General features: G+C 45.1%; 1 pseudogene; it reads left to right on the top strand.

Moving 5' to 3' along the window:
- Positions 1 to 503: 503 nt before the first annotated feature.
- LOC110133846 (keratin, type I cytoskeletal 16-like) lies at positions 504 to 3,255 on the top strand (annotated as a pseudogene).
- The last annotated feature ends 14,774 nt before the right edge of the window (positions 3,256 to 18,029 follow it).

The following is an 18,029-nucleotide window of genomic DNA, read 5'->3' on the forward strand; positions in this document are numbered from 1 at the left end:
CATAGAATTTTTAGAACTAGAAAGAGCTCTGAGATTGCCCAGTCCAGCCTTGTCACTTAGCTGAGGGCGAACAACAGCTCATAGAAGGAAGATGGTCACACAGTGAGCACAGCAGAGCAGGGCCACGAACCCAGCTCTCCTGTCCACAGCCAGGATTCCACAGCCGTCTCCCGAGACAGCCCCTGGACAGCATCACTGAGGCCATTCATCCAAGGCTGTCACCATGGGGCAGGGAGTCCTTGCATGGCCTGACTCACTGCCCGGGGACGCAGTCACCACAGAGTCGCCTGTGACAGGGCACTGCTGGCCCCTCAGGCTCTAGGAACGGGAGCCAGATTCTCATCGCCTAGCCTAAGTCACCACCAACTGGAGTTGGGGTGTTTTCTCTTGGCTCCACCCCCCCCCCCCAAAAAAATCTGGGTGGGAACTCAGCGCAGAACAGTGAAATGCATCGACCCTGGGCTGAATAATCCAGAGAGGGGCGTTGGATGGGACCCGGAGTGATGAAATCTGGAGGGGAGCCCTGCCTTCCTCACGTGCATATAAACGTTCCTGTTGTTCGAGGCCACCTCAGCATCCTCTCGGCCTCCCTGAGCACCCTGCCCTTCTCGCTTCTCACCGTGACCACCTGCAGCTGCCAGTTCACCTCCTCCAGCTCCGTGAAGGGCTCCAGCCGCATTGGTGGGCTCCAGCTGCGTGTCCTCCATCCTGTCCGGAAGCTCCTGCTGGGCCTCCAGCGCCTATGGGGGCCTGTCTGTATCCTGCTCCCCTCACTACTCCTCCAGGGGTGTCTGCGGGCTGGGGGGCAGCTATGGCGGTGGCTTCAGCAGCAGCCTTGGGGAGGCTCTGTGTGGCAGCTTGGTTGGAGGATATGGGGGTGGCCTTGGTGTTGGCTACGCTCCTCCCTGGCAATGAGAAGATCACCATGCAGAACCTGAATGACCGTCTGGCCTCCTACCTGGACAAGGTGCATGCCCTGGAGGAGGCCAACAGGGAGCTGGAGATGAAGATCTATGACTGGTACCAGAGTCAGGGGCCCAGGCCTGCTCGCGACTACAGCCCCTATTTCAAGACCATTGAGGATCTGAGGAACAAGGTGGGTTGGCCAGGGGGTAGCTCTGGTGGCCCTTAGAAAAACGCTTGCTAGTGTCTCCATTTTACAAAGAGGGAGACTGAGGCCTGCTTTTGAGGAGTGACCACAGGCCACTTAGAATTGGTGGCAGAGGGTCCTTTTTCAGCATCAGGGTACCCTGATGCTGGGCTGGTATCCTGAGTCTCTTATTCCCTGCAAGCATTCTTTGGATTCAGTTTCTCTCAGCCTTGGGCCCAGGATGTGGTGGGGGATATGTGGTTGTATCACCCCCCCACACTAAGCTCAGTGGAGAAGGCACCTGAGGCTGACTGGGGGGATGTAAAGCCTGACCTATCAGCTAGACAACTCTCAAGACTGGGGAGGCTTCTTTCTCTCATCTTTGCTATTCACTTCTGAGCAGCAGGGCCTTGGCTAATCAGACCTGTTCTTCATCCCCTCTGCAGATTATCGAGGCCACCATAGAGAATGCACAGCCCCTTCTGCAGATTGACAACGCCAGGCTGGCAGTTGCTGACTTCAGGACCAAGTGAGCAGAGGGCGAGCAGCGGGATTGTCCACCCAGGATGATCAGCAGGTCTTGAGCCTCAGAAGCCTCATGATGGACCTTGAGGCCTTCACCTTTGTCTTACCAGGTATGAGCATGAGCTGACCCTGCATCAGAGCATAGAGGCCAACATCAATGGCCTGTGCCGGGTGCTGGATGAGCTGACCCTGGCCAGGACTGACCTGGAGATGCAGATTGAAGGCCTGAAGAAGGAGCTGGCCTACCTGAAGAAGAACCACGAGGAGGTAAGGTTGCTGCTGGTGGTGGGAGGCAGGTCCAGTGGGGTTGCAAATGCACCTGGGGCCAGGGAAGGGGTAAGTTGAGCACCTCCTCGCATCCCTTCCTAGGAGATGCTTGCCTTACAGAATCAGACTGGTGGGGATGTCGGCGTGGAGATAGATGCTGCCCCCAGCATGGACCTGAGCCGCATCCTGAATGAGATGCGTGACCAGTATGAGCAGATAGCAGACAGGAACTGCAGGGACGCCGAGGCCTGGTTTCTGAGCAAGGCATGGGACATGGGACATGGGTCCTCAGCCCTTCTGCCAGACTTCCCAGCCAGGGGGCCTCTGGAGCACTCTAAACCTTCTGTTCTTTCCTGTCTCAGTCCGAGGAGCTGAACAAAGAAGCGGCCTTTAACAGTGAGCTGATGCAGAAAAGTCGCAATGAGCTGAATGAACTCCGGCGGGTGCTCCAGGGGCTGGAGGTTGAGCTGCAGTCCCAGCTCTGCATGGAGAAGGACCGGGAGGGCACAGCCCCAGCATCCAAATTGCCAGCAATGGCGCCACCCCCTGTAATGGAACCCTGCCACTAAATGGTTCCTCCTTTTTTCTCAGGAGTGGGTTGGAGGGATCACTGCACCCATTATACAGATGGAGAAATTAAGGCTCAAACAGTGGAATAACTTTTCTCCACGTCGTCTGGTTCATCAGCAGCCCAACTGGGGTCTAAATCCATGCACCTCTCTGGACACATGCCCAGAGTCCTAGGGGGTCAGCAATGATCACTTCTGTTGACTGTCTCTCTCCCTCCCATTCACAGAAAGCATCCCTGGAGAAAAGCCTGGAGGAGACGAAAAACCGCTACTGCCTGCAGCTGGCCCAGATCCAGGAGCAGATCTGCAGCTTGGAGGAGCAGCTGGCCCAGCTGCCCTGCGAGATGGAGCAGCAGAACTAGGAGTACAAGAAACTTGCTGGACGTGAAGACACAGCTGGAGCAGGAGATCGCTACCTACCGCCGCCTGCTGGACGGCGAGGATGCCCAGTGAGTGCCCGGACCCCCTGTCCTGTCCCCCAGACCCTTCGGCCCTGCCCCTGATGCTCCCAGCACACCTGACCGCTCTGCTTTTTCTCCCGCACAGTCTCTCCTCCCAGAAACCATCCAGCCAAAACTACACTTCCTGCGAAGGTAAGGCTCCTGAGGGTCCCGGCCACCCTTGAGCCCCCGGCCCTCCCAGGGCCCTTCTCACTTCCTTTCCTCTCTCCCACAGTCTTCACCTCCTCCCTCCCGTCCTCCTCTGGCCGGCTGACCCGGTCCATCCTCAAGGAGGAGGGCTCGTCCGGCTTCTGCCCGGGCCAGAGCTCCAAGCCCTGAGCGGCTTCTCCCGGAGCCTCCTGCCTGCTCTCCCGCCTGCCCACCTGCCAGCCTCACCGCCCGAAGGCCCGGGTCTGGCCCCCACTCCCCCCATGCGGCTCCCGGCTGTCTTCCCTCCCTCTCCACTGGTGGTGGGCTAATAAAGCTGAATTTCTGGTTGATGCAAAAATTCTGTGTGGTCTCCATTCTTGAAGTGATGAGAAGGGGTTGGAGATGCCTCCGAGGAATCTTCTGGGACCTGACAGCCTGAGGGAGGAAGCAAAGAGCCAAGTGAAAGAGCTGGCACGGCTTTCCTAGACGACCTCCGGGCTGTTGTGGGGTATGAGTGGGAGTTGGGACGCAGGCTCGGGAGCTTGCTTGCTCATGTTGCTGGATGCTGAGTGAGGGTTTTTAACAGCTCTTTCCTCCCACTGTCTCCCAGCAACTCGGTGAGCTGGGTGTAGCCAGGCCCGTCTTGGAGAGTAAAGTCACACAGACACTGAGTGGCATGACTGTGGCTCGGTCTGTTTGGCTGCAAAGACCATTTTTCTTTTTTTTTTTTTCATTTTTCTTTTATATGGCTCTATCTTTTTAGGTATTTTAACCCAAAGGCTCCCACGTTTGAACTCCTAACTCTACCCCTTGGCTCCTCGCCTTTGCACACCAGGATTTTTGTGTTGGATGGTAGAGGGTGAGACTTCTGTCTTGGGGGTGGTGTCCACGGTTAGGACTGAATCTTTCTTCTTCCAAACTGCTCCCCCTCATCACTACTATTAACTCTCTTCTCTTCCTCGTTCCCCTCAGCTAGTGAATTGAGTGCCAGTGAGTCCCCCAGAAATATCTGTCACCCATGCCCTCCTCTTCATCCCTACAACCATCGCCACCTTCCTTTCTCCCTGGAACTAGGCCTCTTGCTGTTCATCTCTCCCACTCTCATTTCTACCTAATGACCTTATTTTTTTTTTTTTTTAAAGTATTTACTTATTTGGGCTTCCCTGGTGGTTCAGATGGTAAAGGTCTGCCTGCAGTGCAGGGGACCTGAGTTCGATCCCTGATTTGGGAAGATCCCCTGGAGAAGGGAATGGCTACTCACTCCAGTATTCCTGCCTGGAGAATTCCATGGACGGAGGAGTCTGTCGGGTTACAGCCCATGGGGTTGCAAAGAATGGGGCATGACTGATCGATTAACACTTTCACTTTCATTTATTTATTTGGCTTCATCGGGTCTTGGTTGTGCATGAGCTCACTTGCTCCTCTTCTTGTGAGATCTGAGTTCCCTGACCAGGGATTAAAGCCACATACCCTGCATTGTGAGACAGATTTCCAATCACTGGACCACCAAGGAAGTCCCCCCAGTGACCATTCTAATGAGAATGTGGGCAAGATAAAAAATGAGGGTGTGATCAGAACCCCTCTGTTCAACCATTCTTGATGTTCCCTCTCCCCTGGGACACTTGGCCTTCCTGTCTCAACCCACCAAGGTGTCTCCCTCACCCCCTACACTTTACCCCATGAATCCACTCTACGTGGCTGTTGGGGTGTACCATCCTCTCACTTGCCATGAATGCCTCTCATATTTTAAAAGTTTAATTAAAAAAATAAAACATGGGAATTCCCTGGTGGTCCAGTGGTTAGCACTCAGTACTTTCACTGTTGGGGCTGGGCCTTCAGTCCCTGGTTGGGGAACTAAGATCCCACAAGCCATGAGGTGTGGCCAAAACCCCCAAAACTAACCAAAAAAATCAAAGTTATGTCTGCATATCATCATGAGATTTTTATGAAAAGAGTGGCCCCCAGGCTGACATCCCCGGGTGTCACACACCTCCTTTCCCACCTGCCACTTTCAAGTTTTAGCTCTGACATTTGTCATTTACTTCCTTATTTCTAAATAACAGGTTATACTACAATTCCTTGATCTTTTTCGGTTTTAGATTTCTTTTTTAAAAAATTGAAGATAGTTGATTTACAATGTTGTGCTTCTGGTGTACAGTAAAGAGATTCATATGTATATATCCATATATGTATCGATATATTCTTTTCATACTCTTTTCCATTATGGCTTAGTACAGGCTATTGAATATGGTTCCCTGTGCTATAAGAACGACCTTGTTGTTTATCCATTTTATATGTAGTGGTTTGTATTTACTAATTTCATACTCCTCTACCCTGTTCCCTTTTGGTAACCATACGTTTGTTTCCTATGTCTGTGAGTGTGTTACTGTTTTGTAAATAAGTTCATTCATGCCATCTTTTAGAGTCCACATATAAGTGATATCATATGGTAATTGTTTTTATTTATCTGACTTACTTCACTTAATATGATAATCTCTGTGTCCATCCATCTTGCTACAAATAGCATTATTTCATTCTTTTTAAGGCTGAGTAGTATTCCATCATGTATATGCACCGAATCTTCCATTCGTCTGCTGATGAGCATTTAGGTTGCTTCCCTGTCTTGGCTATTGTGAATAGTGCTGCTACGAACATAAAGTTGCATGTATCTTTTTGAATTATAGTTTTCTTCTGAATATATGCCCAGGAATGGGATTGCTGGATCATATGATAATTCTATTTTTAGTTTTTTAAGAAACCTCCATACTGTTTTCCATAGTGGCTGCACCAGTTTGCACTCCCACCAGCATTGTGGGGAGTTCCTCTTTCTCCACACTTTCTCCAGCATTTATTATTTGTCGACTTTTTAATGATGGCCATTCTGATTGGTGTGAGGTGATACCTCATTGTAGTTTTGATTTGCATTTCTCTAAGAATTTGTAATGTTGAGCATCTGCTTCTATGTCTGTTGGCCATCTGTATGTCTTCTTTAGAAAGTTATATATGTAGGTCTTCTGCCCATTTTTTGATTGGTTTGTTTGTTTTTTTGATATTGAATTGTATGAGCTGTTTGTATATTTTAGAAATTAAGCCCTGTTAGTCACATCATTTGTAAATATTTTCTCCCATTCCATAGTTTGTTTTTTCATTTTGTTTATGATTTCCTTTGCTGTGCAAAGTTTACAAGTTTGATTAGGTCCCATTTGTTTATTTTTGTTTTTATTTCTATTGCCTAAAAAAACATTGCTGTGATATACATCAGAGAACGTTTATGTTCTGTTCTAGGGGTTTTATAATGTTTTGTCTTATATTTTAGTCTTCAAGCCACTTGAGTTTATTTTTGTGTGTGATAGGAGGGAGTTTTCTAACTTCATTGATTAACACATGGCTGTCCAGCTTTCCTAACACCACTTGCTGAAGAAACTGTCTTTTCTCCATTGTATATTGTTTCCTCTTTTGTTGAAGATTAATTGATGGTAGGTGTGTGGGTTTATTACTGGGCTCTCTATTCTGTTCCAAGGATCCATGTGTCTGTTTTTGTGCCAATACCACCTATCTTTTAAAAATAAATTATTTATTTTACTTGGAGGCTAATTACTTTATAATATTGTAGTGGTTTTTGTCAAACATTGACATGAGTAAGCCATGGGTGTACATGTGTTCCCCGTCCTGAAGCCCCCTCTCCCCTCCCTCCCCATCCCATTCCTCAGGGTCCTCCTGGTGCGATTACCATAACTTTGTGACATTGTCTGAGGTTTGGGAGGGCTATGCCTCCAGTCTTGTCCTTTTTCCTCAGGATTGCTTTGGAAATTCTGGATCTTTCTTGTTCAGTCACTCAGTCATGTTCGACTCTTTCCAGGTCTTTGTTACTGCCGTATAAATTTTAGGATCATTTGTTCTAATTCTGTGGAAAATGTCACAGGTAATTTGATAGGGATCCTATTAAATCTGTAGATTGCTTTGGGTAGTATGACCATTTCTCAAATTTAGTTTTTGATTTTTTAATGTTAATTTGGCTGTGCCAGGTCCTAGTTGCAGCGTGCAGGATCTTCAGTCATTGTTGTGGCATGCAGGATCTTTAGTTGCAGCGTGCAAACACATATTTGCAGCATGTAGGATCTAGTTCCTTGACTAGGGACCAGTTCTCAAACCCAGGCCCCCTCCACTGGGAGTATGGAGTCTTAACCACTGGACCAGGGAAGTCCCTCAAGTTTAGTATTTTAATTGCTGCTACAAAGGAAGGGGATTCAGCTTTCTATACAGCATTTTTCCTCTCCATGTTTTTCTACCCTCTCAATAAATTGTAACTAGATAAATGTTTAATGCTTACGTTATTGTGACTATTTAAATATTACTCATAGTCAAATCACATTTTATACCATATTAAATTTCCTCGGAATAAATATGTGTTTTTCAGTTTGCTTAAGTTTTCTTTGTACCTGTCACTAATTCATTACCAAAACTATGAAAGTGAAAAAAAGTGGAAGGGTTAGTCTCAGTCGTGTCTGACTGTTTGTGACCCCCATACCTCTGGAAGGTATATATACACACAAACATAGCTACAATCATACCAAATACATTTTAATGCTGTCTCCACTTTTTTTTTTTGAGCTGTTTACTCTTCAAAAATTTTTTTTTAGAATTAATTTATCTTAATTTTGGCTGCGCTGGGTCTTCATTGCTGTGCATGGGCTTTCTCTAGTTGTGGTGAGTGCAGCTTCTCACTGCAGTGGCGCCTTTTGTTGCATAGCACAGACTCTGGGTTCCTGGGCTTCAGTAGTTGTGGCACACAGGCTGCGTTGCCCTGCAGCTTGTGTTTCCACTTTTCTTTCTGGTTGCCATTTAATATAATGCAGCAGTGAACATCTTTCTGCATAAATCTTTGCTTTCCTGTATATTTTTTACAGTGTCTCTTTAGGCTAGATTCCCAGAAGTATAATTACTAGGTGAGAAGGTAGTGAATATTTTAAGGGTCCGTCACTTTTAAAACTGTTGTTATGGAAGGACTTTGACACAGAAATATAGTTCTGGCCTGGGTTGTTAAAAACGGAGCTGGAGCACGTGGTCACAAGTTGTTGAGTAATGAGATGTCAGAACAGAGTGTGCAGAAACCCTCCACCTGGGTGTGGAGAGCAATTTTAGCAAAGCTGTTTGTGCCGGTGTCTTCAGAATGAATACCACCCATCTGTGGACCCTCGGGAAGCTCCATGAGAAAGAAAGTCCTCCATTTGACAAATGGGAAAACTGAGCTGTCAACTAACCAAGGGGAAGAAAGAAAAAAAAAACTTTCTTAGGATCTCCTAGCTAGTCAGTAAAACTGCCTAAGAGCAGGAACCATGTGTCTCCTGTTCATTGCTGTATCCAGTGTAAACAAAACATGAGCCCCTGTTTTACTTTATATTTTTATTTTATTGAGGTATAATGGATTGTCAACATTATATTAGTTTTAGGTGTACAAAGTGAAAGTGAAAGTGAAGTCGCTCAGTCGTGTCCGACTCTTTGCGACCCCGTGGACTGTAGCCCACCAGGCTCCTCCGTCCATGGGATTCTCCAGGCAAGAATACTGAAGTGGGTTGCCATTTCCTTCTCCATTAGGTGTACAACATGGTGATTAAATATTTTTATAGATACACTCCATTTAAAGTTATAAAATATTGGCTATATTCCCTGTGCTGTATGTCCCTGTAGCCTATTTATACTATACATAGTGGTTTGTACCTCTTTAATAAATTTTCATGTATTTATTTCTTTTATTTTCAGCTTGCTGCTGCCTGCAGGGTTTCTCTAGCTGCAGTGAGTGGGGGCTGCTCTCTAGTTGCAGTTGCTTATCATTGCAGTGGCTTCTCTTATTGTACAGTGTGGGCTCTAGGTGCTGGCTCAGTAGTTGTGGGGCACTGGCTTAACTGCCCTGAGGCATGTGAAATCTCCCCAGACCAGGGATTGAACTCGTGTCCCCTGCATTGGTAATCAGATTCTTTACCACTGGATCACCCCAGGGAAGCCCTAGTTTGTACCTCTTAATCCCCTACTCCTATCTTGCCCTTTCTCCCTTCCCTCTCTTCCCTGCCCGTAACCACTATATATCTGTGAGTCTAATTCTGTTTTGTTATATTCATCATGAGTCCCTTTTACAGAAAGATATTATCAAAGCAGAAATGTGAATTTCCCCTTCAATAAAGGAAGCAGCTTTTCCACCTGGAAATGCCTGGATTTCTCAAGCTAAGAGTCAAGTCCCAAATTAGACTGCACTTTTTAATTAATTAATTTTTTTTTCACTTTTTATTTTATAAAATTTTGTTGAAGTATAGTTGATTTACAATGTGATAATTTCTGCTGTACAGAAAAGTGACTCAGTTATACACATATATGGGGCTTCCATGGTGGTTCAGATGGTAAAGAATCTGCCTGCAATGTGGAAGAGAAGATCCCCTGGAGAAGGGAATGACCACCTACTCCAATATTCTTGCCTGGAGAACTTCATGGACAGAGGAACCTGGCTGGCTACCATTGCAAAGAGTCAGACATGACTGAGTGAATAACACACTGCTCCTTACGCACGTATATTCTTTTTTATATTATTTTCCATTATAATGATTTATCATAGGACATTGAATACAGTTCCTTGTGCTATACAGTAGGTCTTTGTTGTTTATCCATCTTATATATATTAGCATCTGCTGACCCCAAACTCCCAACCCTTCCCTCCCCCACCGCTCCTCCCTCTTTGCAACCACCACCAGCCTTTTCTCTATGTCAAGTGAGGTGGAATAAAGTGAAAATCGCTCAGTCATGTCCAACTCTTTGTGACCCCATGGACTAAGCAGTCCATGGAATTCTCCAGGCCAGAATACCAGTATGGATAGCCTTTCCCTTCTCCAGGGAATCCTCCCAACCCAGGGATCGAACCCAGGTCTCCTGCATCGCAGGCAGATTCTTTACCAGCTGAGCCATGAGAGAAGCCCAAGAATACTGGAGTGGGTAGTCTATCCCTTCTCCAACGGATCTTCTCAACCCAGGAATCAACCCAGGGTCTCCTGATTGCAGGTGGATTCTTTACTAACTGAGCTCCCAGGGAAGACCTCTCTATGTCAAATCAGACTGCATTTTGCTCTTGCCTGGTCTTCCCGCTTCCTAAGATCCTGGCACCTGAGATGAGGAGGTTGAGTGCTCCTGAATGTTCCTTGTAACCTACTTTGAACACAACCTCAGATTCTTTTTTTATCTTTTATTAAAACTTCTTATTTTATATTGGAGTATAGCCTAGTAACAATGTTGTGATAGTTTCAGGCGAACAACAAAGAGACTCAGCCACACATATACATATATCCACTATCCCCCAAACTCCCCTCCCATCCAGGCTGCCACATAACATTGAACAAAGTCCTTGTGCTATACAGTAAGTCCTTGTTGGTTATCCATTTTAAATATAGCAGTATGTACCTGTCCATTCCAAACTCCCTAACTATCCCTTCCCCCCATCCTTCCCCTTTGGCAACTGTAAATTCCTTTTGTAAGTCTGCAAATCTGTTTCTATTTTGCAAAAAAGTTCATTTGTAGCATTTCTTTTGAGATTTCACATGTAAGGGTGTCATATGATATTTTTCCTCACACCCTCAGATTCTTAATGCTTGAGTTAGAGTCAAAGCTGGCGAAACATTGTTTTAGATAATTGTATAAAGTGCTAAAAACAATAACTGGTGTGAGAATTAATGATAGCCCATAAAGTGTATCTGCTGATGTCAATGGCTTAGTGGTAAGCTCGTAAGGGTGTGCTTTCTTTGGGCCCATTGTTTCTGAGAGCTATTAAAAGCTCTGCGTCACTCCTGATATCTGAGATAAGTGATTTCTTCTGTTTGCCTTCCCATTGCTGTAGCTTGCTGTTTAAGATCTTCTGGCAGCTTCCTGAAACATAAACACAAATGAAGCTTTTGGTTTTTCCCGTCCCCTACAAACTTAGATCACACCTAGCATGTAAGGGACACTCAAGATTTGTGGAGTTGAGCTGAGGGTTTAGAGTACAAGCCTCTGCCCTCTCTGGTCTCCACGGAACCTTCTCACAAGCAAAATTCTTGGGGACTGGCTTTTCCAGACTCCACATGCCTTTCATCACATTGGTCTAAAGCTGTCATAGAAGAGAGAGCAAGTATCTTTTTGAGTCATGGAGAGATGGAGTTAGGTCTGTGAGAGCTGAGGCGCCAAGCTTTTTATTTGGCCTCTCTCTGACATGATGTGCTGTGTGGTCACTGCCCTGGGCAGACACAGCTCTGCGTCCCTGTTTCCCCAACTGTCCCAGACTCTGGAAAGGCTTTGAGCAGATCAAGGTGTGTTAAAGAATAAAGAGCTATTTAGAAGGAGAGTCCATTTCTGACTCGGTTCCCTGTTATCTTGTTGCTGGGGCCCAAAGGTCCCTTTCTTTCCTACAATTATAGGATTTTTACACATAAATCAGATATGTTTGTTTCCTTCCAATTGTAACTGAGCAAGACCCTAATAGGGCCTTCTTGGGAGAGACTCCCCATTCATCTCCTCTGCTGGAGCTCCTCTCTGAAGTATCCATATAACAGTACCTCATGCATATTTCCTGAGTTTTTCTCTGAAAATGCTTTGCTGAAGCCCATCAGAGAGTTTGGGTTTCTTCTGGGCGTGAGCCACCCAGTCTCCTTGCATGGCCCTGCAATGGACCTCTTTCTGCTCCTAAACTCAGTGCTTTGCTTTGGTTTGTCTTCACCTTGCGTAGGGCAAGTGAACTTGCATCAGCAACACAGTTTTTATCTGTCCTATGAATAATGTGACAACATAAATGGAAATATAAAAAGTGAAACTTTCGTCCATTGTTCTGTTCCCAGGATTTTTAGTCTCCTGGGTCCTATCTGGCCTCCTTATGTATGTCTGTGTGTTTGTGCTTAGTCACTCAGTTGGGTCTGACTCTTGCGACCCCATAGACTGTAGCCTGCCAGGTTCCTCTGTCCATGGGATTCTCCAGGCAAGAATACTGGTGTAGGTTGCCATTTCCTTCTCCAGGGGATCTTCCCGATCCAGGAATCGAACCGGGTATCCTGCATTGTGGGCAGACTCTACCAACTGAGCTACGAGGGAAGCCCTTATATGTGAATACATGGCAAAGATGATTTTCAAATATTTTAGGGTCTTCATTATTAAATGAATAAGTTAATAGAAATAAAGGCCAGTATAAAAGGACACATGTGCAAGGTATTTATTGCTGCATTGTTTACAGTGGCTGAAAATGGAAAACCCAGTGACAGACTCTGGTAATGTACAGTAAAGGAGACAGCGATGTAACCAAGCGGGACCTCAGGGGGCCTTCCTGGGACAGACACCCTCCGCCATACCCTCTTTTTTGTTCTTGTTCAGTCGCTGTCATATCTGATTCTTTGTGACCCTGTGGACTGCAGCACACCACTAATATCCTCTTTAGCTCCTCTTTGAAGTAGTAGTAGATAGATAGTAGATGCACGTTTCCTGAGTTGTTTTGTAGATGTGAAGACCCCCACCAAATGGAAGAAATTAGCTACTTGATGATTGGGAGCACCTACTGTAGCCTAGTGTTAGAGTTAGTCGCTCAGTCTTGTCTGACTCTTTGTGACCCCATGGGCGGCAACCTGCTATGCTCCTCTGTCCACGGGATTCTTCAGGCAAGAATACTGGAGTGAGTAGCTGTGCCCTTCTCCAGGGGATCTTCCCAACCCAGGGGTCGAATCTGAGCCACCAGGGAAGCCCTACTGGAGCCTAAGGATTGATAATTTTAACCCCAGTGACGCCACCCTGTTACTTCACCATCAACCATTTAGAGAACTGTGCACTAGATCACATATCCTGAGACTCCCTTCCCTCACCTGGTCTTTAAAAATGTCTTGCTGAAACCCATCGGGGAGTTCAGGCTTTTTGAGCATTAGCCAGCTCAAAAGAATTAGCTAGGTGTCCCAGACTCCTTGTACGGTGATCTGCAATAAATGCTGTACTTTCCTTCACCAAAACCTGGTGTCAGCAGCTTGACTCTACTGTGTACAGGGGATCAGAGCCAAGTTTGGTTCCGTAACAGTGCCCCGCTCACACTATGGAGTATTCAGCAGCCATCATGATTGATAAGTTGGAGCTATGTCAGATGGTGGGGGTGCACGCGTGCTTAGTCACTTCAATTGTGTCTGACTGTTTGTGACCCCATGGACTATAGCCTGCCAGACTCCTCTGTCCATGGAATTCTCCAGGCAAGAATATGCGCGTGGGTTGCCATGTCCTCCTCCAGGGGATCTTCCCAATCCAGGAATTGAAGTTACATCTTTTTGAGTCTCCTACCTTGGTAGGTGGGTTCAGCTGGCAAGGGAGATTCCTCAAATGTAGAAAAGCATATGTAGGATATTAATCTCACTTGTGTGAATAAACAAAAGCCAGTCCCCCATTTATTTAATATACACGTGTGTGTGTATGTGTGTGTACAATTATATGAGCACCAAAAAAATTTGAACAGGAACAAATGCTGTGATTAACATGTTTACCCTGGGGGTAGGGTGGGAGGCTGATGTGGGTGCAGGGGAAGAGTAGAAGGGAAAAGGGGATCCAAGAAAAAAAAGAAAGGAGAAAAAGACTGCAAACATTTGTATATATATACACACACACATATATATGTATACACACACATGCACACACACACATAAACTTGTGTCTGTGTGCCTATTAACAAAGAAAATAAATAAAATTTTAAAAACCAAAAAATCAGTTACTTTGTTGAACACCAAATCAAATTCCATGGGCTTCCCTGATGGCCTAGACAGTAAAGAATCTTCCTGCAATGCAAGAAATCTAGGTTCAGTCCCTGTCTCGGGAAGATTCCCTGGGAGAAGAGAATGGGTACTCACTCCAGTATCCTTGCCTGGATAATTCCATGGTTAGAAGAGCCTGGAGGATTACAGTCCATAGGGTCACAAACAATTGGACATGACTGAGCGGCTAACACTTTCACATCAAATTCCTAGTTAAAAACAGATTGCACACACTAATATCTTGGACTGTCTATTTTATATTGCTATATGAAAGTTTTTTTGTTATTTTATTGAAGTATAGTTGATCTACAATGTGGGGTTAATTTCTATTGTACAGCAAAGTGATTCAATTATAAGTATACGTATACATTTTTTTTTCAAATTCTTTCCTGTTATGGTTTATCACAGGATACTGAGTATAGTTCCCTGTGCTATACAGTAGGACCTTGTTGTTTATCCATTGCATCTGCTAATCCCAAACTCCCAATCTATCCCTCTCCCTTACCCCCTCTACCTTAGTAATCACAAGTCTGTTTTATATTTCTCTATTTTTTTTTCTGTTTCATTTGTGTCATATTTTAGATTCCACATATAAATGATATCATATGTTGTCTTTCTCTTTCTGAATTACTTCACTTAATAGGATAATCTCTAAGTCCAACCATGTTGCTGCAAATGGTGTTTCATTCCTTTTTGATGGCTGAGTAGTATTCCATTATATATATATATATACCACATCCTTTTATCCATTCATCTCTTGATGGACATTTAGGTTGTTTCTGTGTCTTGGCTATTGTAAATAGTGCTGCTATGAACATAAGGGTGCATATAGCTATATGATAGATTTAAAAAACCATCTTAAATGTTTAAGTGTAGTTCAGTAATGTGAAATATATTTACATTGTTGTGCAAGAACTTCGTCTCGCAACACTGACACTCTACCTTCAGAACACAAATTCTCTCTCATCCCACCTCCTAGGCCTTGGTAACCAGCTTTCTACTTCTGTTTTTATGATTCTGACCATTAAAAGTACCTTATGTGAGTGGAATCACACAGTATTTGTCCTTTCTGGGTCTGGCTTATTTTACTTAGCATGATGTCCTCCAGGTTCATCCATGTTTTGGCATGTGAAACCATATAATAGATTTTAAAATTCATTTTGTATTTAGATAATAATGTGGCTATACAAATCAAAAGTGATAACCAAAAAGAAAAAAAATAAAGCAAGCCTAAAGTAAGATCATAGTCCCTTGCAGAAGGTAGTGTGGAATAGTGGAAGGAAGCAAGAGGACAACATGGATTGAAATTTGATGACGACATTGAGTTGATCTCTTCATCTCTCTGAATTTCAGTTTCCTCTTCTGTAAATTTAGGGTGTTGGTATCTACCTGAAGGGATTCATGAGAGGAATCAAGGAGATAAAAGGTGGACAAAGCACACAGTAGCTACCCAATACACGTTTGCTTGCTCCTTCCCTCTCTCTTGGGCTTCCCTGGTGCTCAGACTGTAAAGCGTCTGCCCAAAATGCAGGAGAGCCGGGTTCGATCCCTGGGTCGGGAAGATCCTCTGGAGAAAGAAATGGCAACCCACTCCACTATTCTTGCCTGGGAAATTCCACGGACAAAGGAGACTGGCAGGCTACAGTCCATGGTGTTGCAAAGAGTCGGACACGACTAACTAACGCAATCCCTCTCTCTTGGGCTTCCCAGGTGGCGCGAGTGGTATAGAACCTGCCTGCCAACGCAGGAGACATGAGATGCAGGTTTGATCCCTGGGTCAGGAAGATCCCCTGGAGAAGAGCATGGCAACCCACTCCAGTATTCTTACCTGGAGAATCCCACGGACAGAAAAGCATCGGAGGGCTATAGTCCATAGGGTCGCAAAGAGTCAGAGACGACTGAACAGACTTAGCATGCACCTCCTTCTCTCTTGGTCAGTTTTCAAAGCATTCTTAACTTGCTGTTACCTTCTTTGATTCTTTTTTTTTTAATTTATTTTTTAATTGGAGGAAAACTGCTTTACAAGTTTGTGTTGTTTTCTGCTGTGCAGGCTTGCATGCTCAGTCACTTCAGTCGTGTCCGATTCTTTGCTACCCCACGGACTGTAGCTCACCAGGCTCTTCTGTTCTTGGAATTCTGCAGTCAAGAATGCTGGAGTGGGTTGCCATGCCCTCCTCCAGGGGATCTTTCCAACCCAGGAACTGAACCAGCGTTTCTTACGCCTCCTACACTGGCAGGCAGGATCTTTACCACTAGCACCAACTGGGAAGCCCGGTTTCTGCTATACTATACCGCAGATCAGCTGTCATTATACATGCATGCCCTCCCTCATAGTTCTTCCTCCCTTTTCCAATCTCACCCCCATCCTCCCCATCCCCCATGTTACCTGCCTCACCAGTGTGGCCAAGTGCCCCTGGGTATCCTGGCCTTGGCTGATACCTTCCCTCCCCCTCTCCTCCTCTACGTAAGGCGATGGGGCATTTACACCATGCAAATGGCCCATGCTACAAATTGGGCCTTGATTTGTTGTGAGCCTGGTGGGCTGCAGTCCATGGGGTCGCTAAGAGTCAGACACGACTTCACTTTCACTTTCACTTTTCACTTTCATGCATTGGAAAAGGAAATGACAACCCACTCCAGTGTTCTTGCCTGGAGAATCCCAGGGACAGGGGAGCCTAGTGGGCTGCCGTCTATGGGGTCACATAGAGTCGGACACGACTGAAGTGACTCAGCAGCAGCAGCAGCAGCAGCAGTGATTGAAAAGACTTAGGGAAGGATAGGCTTTAACATTTCAAGAAAAAAAAAGTTAAAATGCAGATTAATCTGAAAAGTGTGTCATGTCTGTAGTTATTGCCTGTGAATAGCAAAAAATATAAGAAAATATCTTTTCAGTATTTGAAATTTGCTATTAATATTTCACTTAGCAGAGAGTCATTCACATCAGTGCTGAACGACTGAAGTTAGAGCTTAGGTCTTTGTTGTTTGACTTTTATCTTATTCCCCTGATGTAAACATTCATGTCAGAACAACACTTGCTTATCAGGAGCAACCAGGGATTGCAAGAATTTGGCAAAATAGACGAAAGCATTCTGTGGGAATCATTTGACTCTGTGAAACTACAGTTTAAGAGTTTGTCTCATTATTTGTAAATTGTGGGCTGAAAAGTGAAAGTGAAAGTGAAAGCCATTCAGTTGTATTCGACTCTTTGGAGTTCTGCAGGCCAGAATACTGAAGTGAGCAGCCGTTCTTTTCTCCAGGGGATGCTCCCTTCAGGGGATCTTCCCAACCCAGGGATGGAACCCAAGTCTCTCTCATTGCAGGCAGATTCTTTACCAGCTGAGCCACCAGGTAAGTCCCCATATTGTGTGCTCAGTTCAGTTCAGTTCAGTTGCTCAGTCGTGTCTGACTGTTTGTGACCCCATGAATTGCAGCACGCCAGGCCTCCCTGTCCATCATCAACTCCTGGAGTTTACCCAAACTCATGTCCATTGAGTTGGTGATGCCATCCAATCATCTCATTCTCTGTTGTCCCCTTCTCCTCCTGCCCTCAATCTAGTCACCCCTTATATTGGGCTTCCCAGGTGGCACTAGTGGGTAAATGAGACGCAGGTTAGGCCCCTGGGTTGGGAAGATCCCCTGGAGAAGGAAATGGCAACCTGCTCCAGTATTCTTGCCTGGAAAATTCCATGGATGAGAAGCCTGGTGGGTTATAGTCCATGGGGCCACAAAGAGCATGTATACATACATAGAAATCCTTTATGTAATTATTAGTATTTAATTTATACACATAATCACATATTTATAAAATTTATAATTATAAAATTCATATATAAAAATATGTAATATACAATATATTATTATATTATTATCATATATTTATAATATAAACACATTATATATAATATCACAAATACATTAGTTAATATTACTATAATAATATCTAATGTCAACATATATGGCTATATAATAACATTATGTGTGCGTGTGTGCTAAGTTGCTTCAGTTGTGTCTGACTCTTTGAGACCCCCATGGACTGTAGCCTGCCAAGCTCCTCTGTCCATGGGATTTCCCAGGAAAGAATATTGGAGTGGATTGCCATTTCCTTTGCCAAGGGATCTTCCCGAACCAGGGCTTGAATCTGTGTCTCCTGCATTGCAGGTGGCATTGCAGGCAGATTCTTTACCACCGAGCCACCAGGGAATCCTGTTAT

Source organism: Odocoileus virginianus, chromosome 17, assembly GCF_023699985.2.
Source record: "Odocoileus virginianus isolate 20LAN1187 ecotype Illinois chromosome 17, Ovbor_1.2, whole genome shotgun sequence".
NCBI classification, from domain to species: domain Eukaryota; kingdom Metazoa; phylum Chordata; class Mammalia; order Artiodactyla; family Cervidae; genus Odocoileus; species Odocoileus virginianus.